Here is an 11,908-nt window from a genome sequence, read left to right as displayed (position 1 = left end):
ACCATCAAAAAAATCAAGCGGCCTTATTACAGATTTAAAATAAACTGAAACCTTAAACGTAAAATAAATGTCCAATTCACCGGAAGAGAGTCAAACATGCAGAACATGTGGCCACTCCGAATCCCTCACAGCTCCAAGCCCACTATGGTTGGGGATTACCTGCGTGGATGAAAGTAAAGGGGTGAGTTTGGGGAAACTCAGTGTGTAAATTAACCCTACCATAGCCTATATCAGCTCAACCACAAAAACAAAATAAGTTGGCCTTAACCCAGAACAGAAGTCAGAATAAAGCCCATAGGCCCATAACAGAACAGAACAGATATTACATGTCTATGCAAAACCCAACCCATATCCAACCACATGTACCCCCATACCAACCTTTCACCATGTGGGGAGACTACTCGACCCACCCAACTGCTACACGCCACAGAAATATACAGCATTGCTGCCAGAACAGATAATGTGACAGAGTCACCAGAACAGATAATTGTGGCAGAGCCACCAGAACAGATATATGTGGTAGAGCCACCAGATCAGATAAATGTGGCATAGCCACCAGGATGCTTCCTCCATAATATAACCCATGTCCTCATGCAACAGATATACAATCATGGCATACATCATACAGAATTAAATTATCATGCTTTTCAGTCAAAAGTAACCCTAGGGGTATAATGGTAATTTTGCACCTAGGGTATATCAGTAATTTCCATACATAGGGGTATTCAAGTAATTTAACTATTCTTAGGTTTTCATGCATAGCATAGCCATTTACATACGACCAGAAACACTTACCGCTTTTTCTTACCGTATTGGGCCCGTTGGCCCACTATCCTGATTCTGGCCCATTAAGCCCAAAAACATTGAAATGCACAGAATCATGCACTCTACAGTCTTATCACTTTAATCTACCATATACATCAAACTACTAATCTCACAAGCATTCGCACACTCGCGTGCTCTTAAAATGCTGGCTTTTCAGCATTTCAGCTTTTCAGCTTTTGCCGATCTAGTCTATAAGAGGGTGTCAGTTACACACCTGATTGTGATGATATGCTGACGAGATCCACACATGTACTACCTATAGTTGAATTACTAACACGTTAATCTAACTTATCGAAAATGAACTACGTAATAACCCCTTACCACATTCGGCCAAAGGCACCTTAGGCACTAGCGATCCTACCTTTGCCGAAGTTAGCGATTATGTTTAGATCCAGTCGCTCCGCTTGTCCAAACCTTCGATCAGCAGCCTTTAGATCCCACTATTATCAAAATAAAACAGTTATAACACCCCTTAGAGCTACATGCCCAAATCGACAGCCCCCTAACCTTTAGGGGTTTTGACTTTTCTAAAACCCGAAATAAGGATTAAGTTAAAAAAACTTACCACCGGTTCCTTCAGTCAATGACTCCAATTAACTCCTACTCGATTCTGACGCAGATCTACCCCTCAAATGTAACAAAAGTCGAGCCTTTAGTGATCTTAAAATTCGGCTATGACCCTATGGCTATGCGTTTTTGGCTTTTTGTAACAGTGAAGAAAAGATGAGGTTTTGTAGTGGCTTTGTCAATAGAAACTTGGGGTTCAGATGACAAGAGAATCGGTCAAGAAAATGAGGGAGAATAAGAGGGTTTTGTCTAGAGGAAAATGGCACAAAAGAAATCAGGCCTTCGGGATTTCAACTTTTTGAGGCAATCGACTATAGGCTTAGAAAAATGGAAAAAAGTAGTGTAGGGTAGAGTGGTGGAAGGATTCGGCTATGGAGAAAAGAAGAGGAGAAAGTAGATGGAGAGAAAAAGAAAAGAAGAAAAGAGGAGAAAGGATGGTCAGAAAAATGGCACAACTTACCCCTAATGCCGAACTTATACTGGCACTTAACCTAGCCGAAATTGCCCCCCTAAAGCACCCCTTAGCCGGCCAATTCTTGCTCCTCAAAGGTCCACCATTCAGCCAACACTGTTCTCCCTAATCAGCTCCTAAATCGTCTCCCTTATCAACTCCTAAATCTTATCCCTTGTCAACTCCTAAATCCTATCCCTTATCAACTCCTAAATCCTCTTCTGACAGACTTTCACTTCAGTTCCACTGCTTACCTTTTCTGTACATAAAAATTAATATCACTAATTTGCTTACCTTGCGACTCGAACCTTAGCTCTCCTTGGTCATCCACACGCCACCTCTAAAGCCCCCCAAGTGGCGTCACATGCCAACTTACCACAGGCTTCATTGTGTTTTATTTTACCCAATTAATTCTTAAAAGCCCAGTTAACTAGAACCCCTTTTCTTATGGAACTAAAATTAACTAAAATTACCGAGTTTTAACTTAAGCTTGGGCCTTCTAGAGGCCCACTAACATAATTAAACCTACACCCACGCAAATAGAACACAAGAATTTTAAATTCGCCAACATACACAGAATTCCCAAAAATTGGGGCATTACATTAATAATTTTTATGATTGAATTAATAGATACATATAAGTGGTCCAATCTAGAAGTCAAGTGGTTTTTGAAAATGAGGTATTGGGACCTCGTTTTCATAATTTAAGGCTGTAAAAATTTTTATTAAATATTTACAAAGTCGTATTATATGTGAATTGAAGTTTGGTTTGGTAATTTTAATGATTGATTGGATAATTAAGGTTAAAGGATTAAATTGTAAAAGAGGTAAAAGTTACCCATTATAGAATTTAAAATACCAAAAGGATTGACATGGCAATTAGACAGTTTCCAAAAGTCCAAGTGGTGGTGGGTTATTTATTCATTAGGTCCTAATACTTTAAGGTTAAATTGAAATAAAGTTTATTTAAATTAATAATTAAAAAGTAATTGAAGGACCAATTGTGTCATTGGACCTTCATTAAATGGCCAAACGGTTGGAATGGTGTGGACTTCTAGTTTGTGGTTAATTCTAGTTTTGTGGACCTTCATTAATTAGTAATTAAAGTAAAAAAGATTAAATCGTTAAAGCTGTAAAAGTTTATTTCTATTAATTAAAGGTACTAAATGAAAAATTGAAAGGTAAAGTAAGGGATTTAATAGGTAAATATACTATGGTTGTATCAAGTGGATGGTAATGGGCTTAAAACTATGAGATTTTATTTGTTTTAAAAGGGTACATTTGTAAATAGTAAATTATTATGTGTTTATGATGCATAAAAGGATATGAGTTAAGTTATTTCTTCCCAGTTTCTTCTAGAGGAAGTTGAAACTCCTTAGCTAGGACATTGAAAGCTTTGGTCAAGCTTAAGTCCTTCGATTTGGTGAGTAAACCTTGCCCCTTTTTAGTAATTTTTATGTTTTTGAGTTCGTTTTAGCTTGATCTAGCTAACTTGGGGAATAATTTGTAAAACTATCAAATGTTCTGGATTATTCCATTGATGAGTTTGAGTTGTTCTTGAAGTTTTATATTAGATTATTAAGCTTGGTTGAAAAATAGAACTATTTTGTAAAATAGTTTTTAATAATTTTAATGTTTAAAGACTAAATTTTAAATTGATAAAATTACAAGGACTTGATGTGTAATAACATGTATGGGCTATAGTGGTGTGTTATACAATTTGGCTGAATTTAGTTTTAGTTAAAATTGGTTAAATTGCAATTTTGTGCTTAAGGACCAAATTGCATAAAAGTAAAATATGAGGGGCAATTTGGTAAAAATGTCTAGAAGGACATAATAGCATAAAATGAGTTAATTTTGCTATTGGAATTAGTTAACTGGATGAAATTATTATTTTAGATCAAGAACAAGTTGAAGATCGAGGAAAAGAGAAAGTTGCGAAGTAGTCCTTATACTTTCGTTATTGTTGTAGTTTAGTTCATTCAGTTTAATTTTAATACATTTTAAAGAAAATTATCTGAACTTAGTTTTTGATTTGATGGATAATACAATGATACATGTAATTAAGAATTGAACCATGGATTGAAATAACTTTGACTCCTGATGAAATATTCTGAGTTGGATGAACGTAAGATATAGTACAATTGGCATGCCAATAGGTTATTTTGCGTGTGATATGGGATTGGTATGAGATGAGATGATGATTCATGTATATCTTCTGTTCACTGAATATATCGAGGTCCTGCATTTGTTGCGGACTATCATGTTATATAACAGTGTTTTCTGGTGTGCTATCGGGGGCAGATGTTAGCCTACCTGCTTGACACTTAGCGTCGAGGTGTGTTATCAGTTGAATTGGCTCGTATGAGCATTTGGTGTGTTCCAGATGGTTAGCCTTATACTCGTATCCATATGTCATTCACTTGGTATTATTTAATTATTAAATGATTGCTATTGAATTATGGAAAGTTTGATTTCGTTCTTTTTGAGATTTAACTCACCTGTTGTGAATTGTGGTTGTCAGGAGCTCTGTTATTTTAATCTTTTTATTGAATTATTATTTTAATCTGGTAAGCTTTATTGTTTAATCAGCGAACTTATTAAGCTCTCTGAAAGCTTACTTGTGTCATTGTCTCTTTCTTTGTAGATTGCGTTTTGTGAGAATTGGGAGATTAGATCAACTTAAAGAATCACACCATCCAAAGACCTTTTGGTAGAATTTGAATTCAGCTTGGCTTATATGGCGTGTAATAGGAGAATGCGGTTATGATATGTAATAGTTCACAAGTACCTTTTTCGTATAGCTTGATGTTTGAGGTGTATATGTTGTTGTGTGATTAGTAGTCTTTACAATATGCTTATATGTTGCTAAATTATGGATCAATGGTTGAAGGTGAATAGGTAAGTTTGGTATGAATTAGGCATGGTAATTAAGGGTTGATTACAAGTTAATATGAGTGTGTAATATAGCTTGTGTGTTTAGCTAAGATAATGAAATGTCAAGTGATTGTGGTGTGGTGTCATGGATGACACAGTGGTTAGGTCTTTGGTTGAATTATTTGAAATGTTTTGGTTGTTTTTGAATGTGTTTTGAGGTCTTGTGATCATGTATTAGTAAGTTGGTTTATGTACCTAAGCATTGGTTGTGAAAATAGCATGTTTTAGGTTTGGACACATACAGCTTAGGGCAAGGGCTGCCGCATAGTCGTGTGTCACACACGGGCAATGCACATGAGTGTGTGCCCTTAGCGTGTTAGATGTAGGGTTCACACAGGCTCACACATGGCTTGTGACACAACTGTGTGACTCAAGTCAGTGAGTTACACGGGTAGCCATATGGGCGTGTGAGCCAAGTCAGTGAGCTTTACGATTGTAAACATGAAAATATGCATACTTTTTCATGCCCTTTTTAACTCAAATTCATACAATTTCGGTAAAATTCTTATTAAAAAATATATAATTATTATAAAATAATTAAATTGTACTTAAATTATAAACATGTTGAATTTTACTTAATTTTATAATAAATTTTGATTAATTTTGATTATTTTCGACAAAATCGCACAAAGGGCGAAAAATGGCTCGACAGACACTGTTAGAAGCACAAAACCGAGAAGCAATTTTGAAGCATCAAAGTGAATTTATTTTTCAGCCTAAGACAGTCCAATTATGTGTATTAATTCATAATATAATTAATTTTAATTTTAATCCAATTTAATTTGGGTTAAATAAATTATTGTTAATTAATTATGAAAAGGGGCCCAATTAAGCTGAACCGAGAAAACCAATCCAACTGAGCACCGGGCAGCCCAAAATCGTCCCACATGCTGACCCAATCAGCTTGTTTTTCTGATTATTTTTCTTTCAAAATGGCCCTTGAAGACTCCTTCAATTTGCATTCAAACCCCTCAACTATTCATGCCTTTCAAGATTTGCCCTTACCTAAAAATAACATGTTTGAAATCTTCAAACCTGCCACACGTGTGGCCAACCATGGGGGGAGTCTTTGGCTACTGATTTTGGCTATTTTTAGTAGCATTCTCAACCTATAAATACCCCCTTGGCTGCTCACTTCAAACACATCTCTAAACCATTCATTCTTTAATTTTCTCTCATTTTTCTCTCTTCATTGTTCTTCATTTTCTTCCTCATTCCCCTACTGATTTCACCTCTTAAAAAAGAGTCATTCAACCACCATTCGGAGCAGCATTCAAGTGTTCATGGAAGCATTGGTTCAACAAGAACAAGCGGAGAAGGAGGACTGGAGCAAACTAGTCAAGCCTCGGAGAAACATCGGATTTGATTTTTGTTCCTTATCCTTTTAATTTTATTATTGTTGTTATGAACATGTCTATAATATTTGTGATGTTGATATGTTTAACTTAATTAATATGGCTTAAATTTAATTTGTGTTAGGTTGATTACATTTCGTCTACTTGAGTTATTACAATTGTAAGGTAACTAATGAATTAATTATTTAAAAGGATTGAAATTTTAATTAATTGACACGATACTTAATCAGTGCATGTTTAGTCATCTAAGGTAGCTAAGGGTTAAATTAGCAACTGTAACTAATGATACATTAGCCTTGCATAACTTGCAAGATTATTGTGATTAAACTGTTTCAAGGTAGAAATACATTGTTACCTCACGTAATCTTTTATGTGCTTATGAGATTGAATTAATTGTTTGAATTGGCATAGAGATATGTACAAGAGATTATTTTAATTTAATAAGTATGTATGCACATTAACACATTTGCTTATTAAAATTTGTTTAATCAGTTGAATTGACATAGAGATGTAGTCAAGAGATAAATGGATTTTGGTAGGTAAGTATGTTCATAAGTTGGCAAATTACCGAGTTGTCGTGAATTTATTCGTAACAGCATAAATATGAGTTTAATAATTCTAAGTTAAGAAATGTAATTAATATAGCACAATTATGTCATCTTGATTAAAATCATCTTTTGAAATTGTGCATTGGAACTTTTGTTTTATTTTTATTTATTTTACTTAGTTAAAATCCTAATTTTTAATCACCTCTTCAAATCAAAATATTTTTCTTCACCAAAGTGTTTTTAAAATTGCCGTCATAAATAATTCTTTTCACAGTCTCTGTGGGTACGATAACTCGACATTTACGTGTCGCTTTATTATTTATTATGATTATGTACACTTGCACATTTCTATCGTTCCAAGTTTTTGGCACCGTTGCCGGGGACTGTTTTAAAAAGTCATTATTTGTGAATTTGTTAATTTTGCATTTCGGTTTATTTTTCTGTTCAATTTTAACTTAATTAATTTTTTCTGTGTTTGTTTCAGGTGTTTATGAGTATTGATCGAATAATTGATTTACTCCCTGTAGGCCCTAAGATTGAAAGAATATTTTAACAGTGAAGAAGGCAAGCAAGTTAGAGAAAGACTGAAGAGATGAACTTTAAAAATCCCAATCAAGGAAACAGAGCAAATCCTGCTCAAAATCCTATCCTTATTGCTGATGATAGGGCTAGAGCTCTAAGACAGTATGTCATGCCAGTATTTCATGATCTTAATCCTGGTATTAGGAGACTTGAAATCGAGGCAAAACAGTTCGAGTTGAAGCCAGTCATGTTCTAGATGCTTCAGACAATGGGCCAATTCAGTGGAATGCCTACCAAAGATCCTCACTTGCACTTGAGACTGTTCATGGAGGTGAGTGATTCTTTCAAGTTAGCTGGAGTACCCAAAGATGCACTATGATTGACTGTTCCCATATTCGCTAAGGGATAGAGCTCGAGCCTAGTTGAAATCATTGCCACCAAATTCAATTTCCACATGGCAAGAGTTAGCAGAAAGGTTCCTCATGAAGTATTTCTGTAACACCCCAAACCCGAGACCGTCGCCGGAGTCGAACACGAGGTGTTAACAGACTTCAAACCACTTATTAGAAATTTCCCAGACAAGCTGCCAATCTGTGTACGAGTCGCATTAAAAATCATATCTTGAGTTATAAAACTCGAAATCCAGTTCCGTAAATTTTCCCCAGAACTAGACTCATATATCTATATGGTAGAAGTTTTGTAGAATTTTTGGCCAGCCGAATTGGTACAGTTTATTGGTTAAAGTCGTCCCTGTTCCTGGGTTCGACTACTCTGACCCTTGTGCATTACGACTTAGATATCTCCCTTTACAGAGCTCCAATACTTATGCCGTTGGTTTCTAATGAAACTAGACTCAAAAGGGAATCTATACATATAAAGCATGACTTCTAATTGTCTCTGATTAATTTAGGGTGAATTTCTAAAGTCGGGACAGGGGATCCAGAAATCGCTCTGGCCCTGTTTCACAAGAGTTTAATTATCTCCTAACATACAGCTCATATGGTCATTTTGTTTCTTCTATATGAAAATAGACTCATAGAGATTCGATTACATAATTTATTCATTAATTAATTCCATTCCTACTATTTTTAGTGATTTTTCAATCTCACATCACTGCTGCTGCCAGCATCTGTTACTAAAGCAACTATGCCTATTTCGTGATTTCTCCTTGATCTAACTAGTAATTCATCATACACATCACAAATTATGATCATGACTAGCCATGCCAAAGGCTAATCATTGTCAAACATCTCCCTACTACACTATTGCCATATCATGAATTTTAACACAAAAAATAATCAACCATGACATATGGCATAAAAATCGAATTACCAAGACTTGCGACCTAACATTATAGAACCAAATCCAACCGAACATTTATGCCATTTTCGCATGGCTAAAAGTTTACATACCAAATTTCAACAAAACATATTAGCCTATACATGCCGAAATGTTCTCCTAGACCGACCAAAAAGAAGATACCAAAAGTTGCTAGCCGGTGTGATGACTTCGATGACAGTCCCGAGCACGCAAAAAGACGAGTCCAAGAAACCTAAAGTAGGTGACAAGCAAACACCGAGTGAGTATATAACTCAGTAAGTCATAAGCATTACATTGCCGTTCAGTAATAATATATCATAAGATAAAATAAATAATGCGGGATTAAAGTCCTCCATCCATACCCAAACTGTGCTATAATTCCTTAGGCATTTCGGTTCGATCTCATACCAAGCCCTACTTTGACATTTCATACATTACACCATATGACATTGGATGCATTTATCTTCAAGTATAATCACCACATAGGTTCAAGACTTACCAAGGTCAATCCCAAATATAAATAAAATGTCTATTCCTCATGAGCTCAAGGTGTTTACTCGTACCGCTGTCCATGATTGACTCGATAAGGCCGCACACTTAGAGCATGTATATTTATTAGAGAATGTATAATAAGCCTGCACACTTAGTGCTTAATAGTCGAACTCGCACACTTAGTGCTATATAATCAAACTCGCACACTTAGTGCTATACAATTTGAACCCGCACACTTAGTGCCAATCTCATGATCATAAATGTTTACACCCGCACACTTAGTGCCGAAACCAACAACTCAATACATCTCACCTCTTTTCTTTTTCATTCAATACTTTCATCACCCCATGCATACATGTATATATATATATTTATCATTCCATTCAGCATCATTACATAGACGTTATGACCATTTAAATTAATACAAAATATATGCTTAATGACTTACCTTGTGTTGGGTAAGACGGTTCCAACTCGGCTACTCGATGATCTTTTCTTTGCCTTTGCTTGATTCTCCTCCTTTAACTCCTTGAGCTTAATCAATAAATCAACTAGTTTAACCACCTTGCTAAATATTTATAATCCAATTACACATGCATATGTTTGTTAGTATATTCGGCAACCATCCTCACTAATTACCCATTTAGTCGATTATACACATAATCAAAGGTAACCTCACGAATGGGCATACTTATGTATATATATATACACTTCCGAATGGGCATCACAATTAGATTTAACACCACCTTCATACTCAATTAGATGGCCGAATGTATGTACAATGTCAGCTATAACATCATTTAAACATCTAATTTCATCTCATGAACACTTGATCGAATTTTCCTAATCTAGCATATTTTCACATCTATTTGTAACATCATGTAAATCCACATATAACTACATTTCTTAAGTTCCACATCTTAATGCCCATTATAGCCATTCTCATAGTCTAAATCTAAAAATTGGCACATCCACCTTTCAACCATGTTAGCCGAATACTCATTCTCTTCTTAGTCCTAAATTCGGCACCTCCAACAAAGTGACTTAACAACTTCAACTTTCATGCTAACATAACAAGCAATTTAACACATACATATAACTAACATGTTAATAGCATCAAGGTATCAACTAAAATTTTTAAGCTTCTTAGTCAAAGCCTAACTCTCCGACAACCCCAAATCCAACCATCGGATAGATAGAATTTAGACTCATCACCCAAAGGTTGTGTAAACTTCCAAAAATATCATTGAACATACCTTGATCTAAAGGACCACCTTGGCCGAATCTTGCTTCCTCTTCTTCCTCTAGTTACGACAATTGCAAAAGAAAGAAAACATGAACACTCCTTCTTCCCTCCTTATTAAGCATTCAAACTCCCTCATTTTCATGCCACAACATCAAACACTCCTCCTAGATACAAGCAATGGCTGAACTTCTTCAAAATTTTTCTCCCTTTCTTTTTCTTGGTTTTTCGGCTAGGAGATGGCAAGTATGAACACCCCCTTTTTTTTGTTCACTTTCCTATTATTATTCCCATCATTTGTTAACTAAAAAAACATATTAAATTAGAATGAGTGGAGAATCATCACTCCTTGGCCGGCCACCATGTATTTTATGGGTAATTTGACATGCAAAGCCATGCTTCCTCTCCCTATTATTAATTACTCCTTATAATTCATCTATCATCTTTTCTAACTTCATCAACTAGGTCCTTTTCGAATTAATTCACATTCCTAAAGCTAATATTAAGCATTTAATTTCTCATATATTCACTGTCACACAAAAATTTATGTAATTAAAACACAAAAATAAATTTTTGGCTCGGTAATGTGGTCTCGAAACCACATTCTGACCAGGGTCTAATTAGGGTTGTCACAATTTCTTGCCTAACAAGAATGTTAAGTTAAGGAATGAGATCACTGCTTTCCAACAAATGGATGATGCGTCATTGTATGAGGCATGGGAAAGGTACAAAGAATTATTATGGAAATGGCCTCATCTCAGAATCCCACATTGGATCCAACTTGAGACATTTTATAATGGTCTCAATGCTCACATGAGGATGGTAGTGGACACTTTTGCTAATGGTGCTCTCCTTTCTAAGTCTTATGGCTTATGAGATCATTGAGAAGATTGCCAACAATAATTATAAATGGCAAACCAATCGAGTAGTGTCAAGAAGATGAGTCGCTGGAATACATGAACTAGACGCTCTCACTTCACTCACATCTCAGGTATCCTCAATTTCGTTAATGCTTAAAAAATTTACCACTTATGGGTTTAATAGTTTTGCAGCATAGCCACCAAATCAATTTGAAAATGTAGCCTGTGTCTATTGTGGGGAAGGAAATCTGCTCGAAAAATGTCCATCAAACCCAGAATTCGTGTATTACATGGGGAACCAAAACCAAAATCAAGGAAGGCAAGGAGCCAAATCCAATTCCTATAACCCATCATGGAAAAACCACACTAATTTCTCCTAGAATAACCAAGAGGCTAGACCCAGTAACACATATGCCCAACCTAGACCAACCCACCACCTATTTTTACCCAATAAGTTCAGAAACAACCTCGAGTTGAAACATCCAATTACTTAGAAAACTTGTTGAAGCATACATAGCCAATATTTATTCCTTAATCTAAAGCCAAACTGCTACATTGAAAAACTTGGAAAACCAAATAGGCCAGCTTGCAATTGAACTTAGAAACCGAGCATAAGGTTCTTTACCTAGTGATATGGAGAATCCGAGGAATCTTGGGAAGGAGCATTGTAAAGCATTGACATTGAGGAGCGAAAAGACATTAAAGCCCAACACCATTGAAGTTGAAGAAGAGCCAGCTGATGCTTAAGACTCAGAAGAAGTTCAATCGAGGTTGAAATTTCAGTTTCAC

At 35.6% G+C, this 11,908-nt stretch overlaps 1 non-coding gene across 1 annotated transcript; it reads right to left on the bottom strand.

Annotated features, from left to right (window-relative positions):
* Nucleotides 1-10,916: 10,916 nt before the first annotated feature.
* On the bottom strand, nt 10,917-11,023 carry LOC121212780 (small nucleolar RNA R71). Its single transcript, XR_005908154.1, has one exon. It is a non-coding gene; the product is annotated as a small nucleolar RNA R71 (small nucleolar RNA).
* Between the last annotated feature and the right edge of the window lie 885 nt (nt 11,024-11,908).

This window comes from Gossypium hirsutum, chromosome A13, assembly GCF_007990345.1.
Source record: "Gossypium hirsutum isolate 1008001.06 chromosome A13, Gossypium_hirsutum_v2.1, whole genome shotgun sequence".
Lineage (NCBI taxonomy): Eukaryota > Viridiplantae > Streptophyta > Magnoliopsida > Malvales > Malvaceae > Gossypium > Gossypium hirsutum.
Note: the sequence above shows the minus strand (reverse complement) of the source record. Positions and strands in the feature narration are given on the sequence as shown.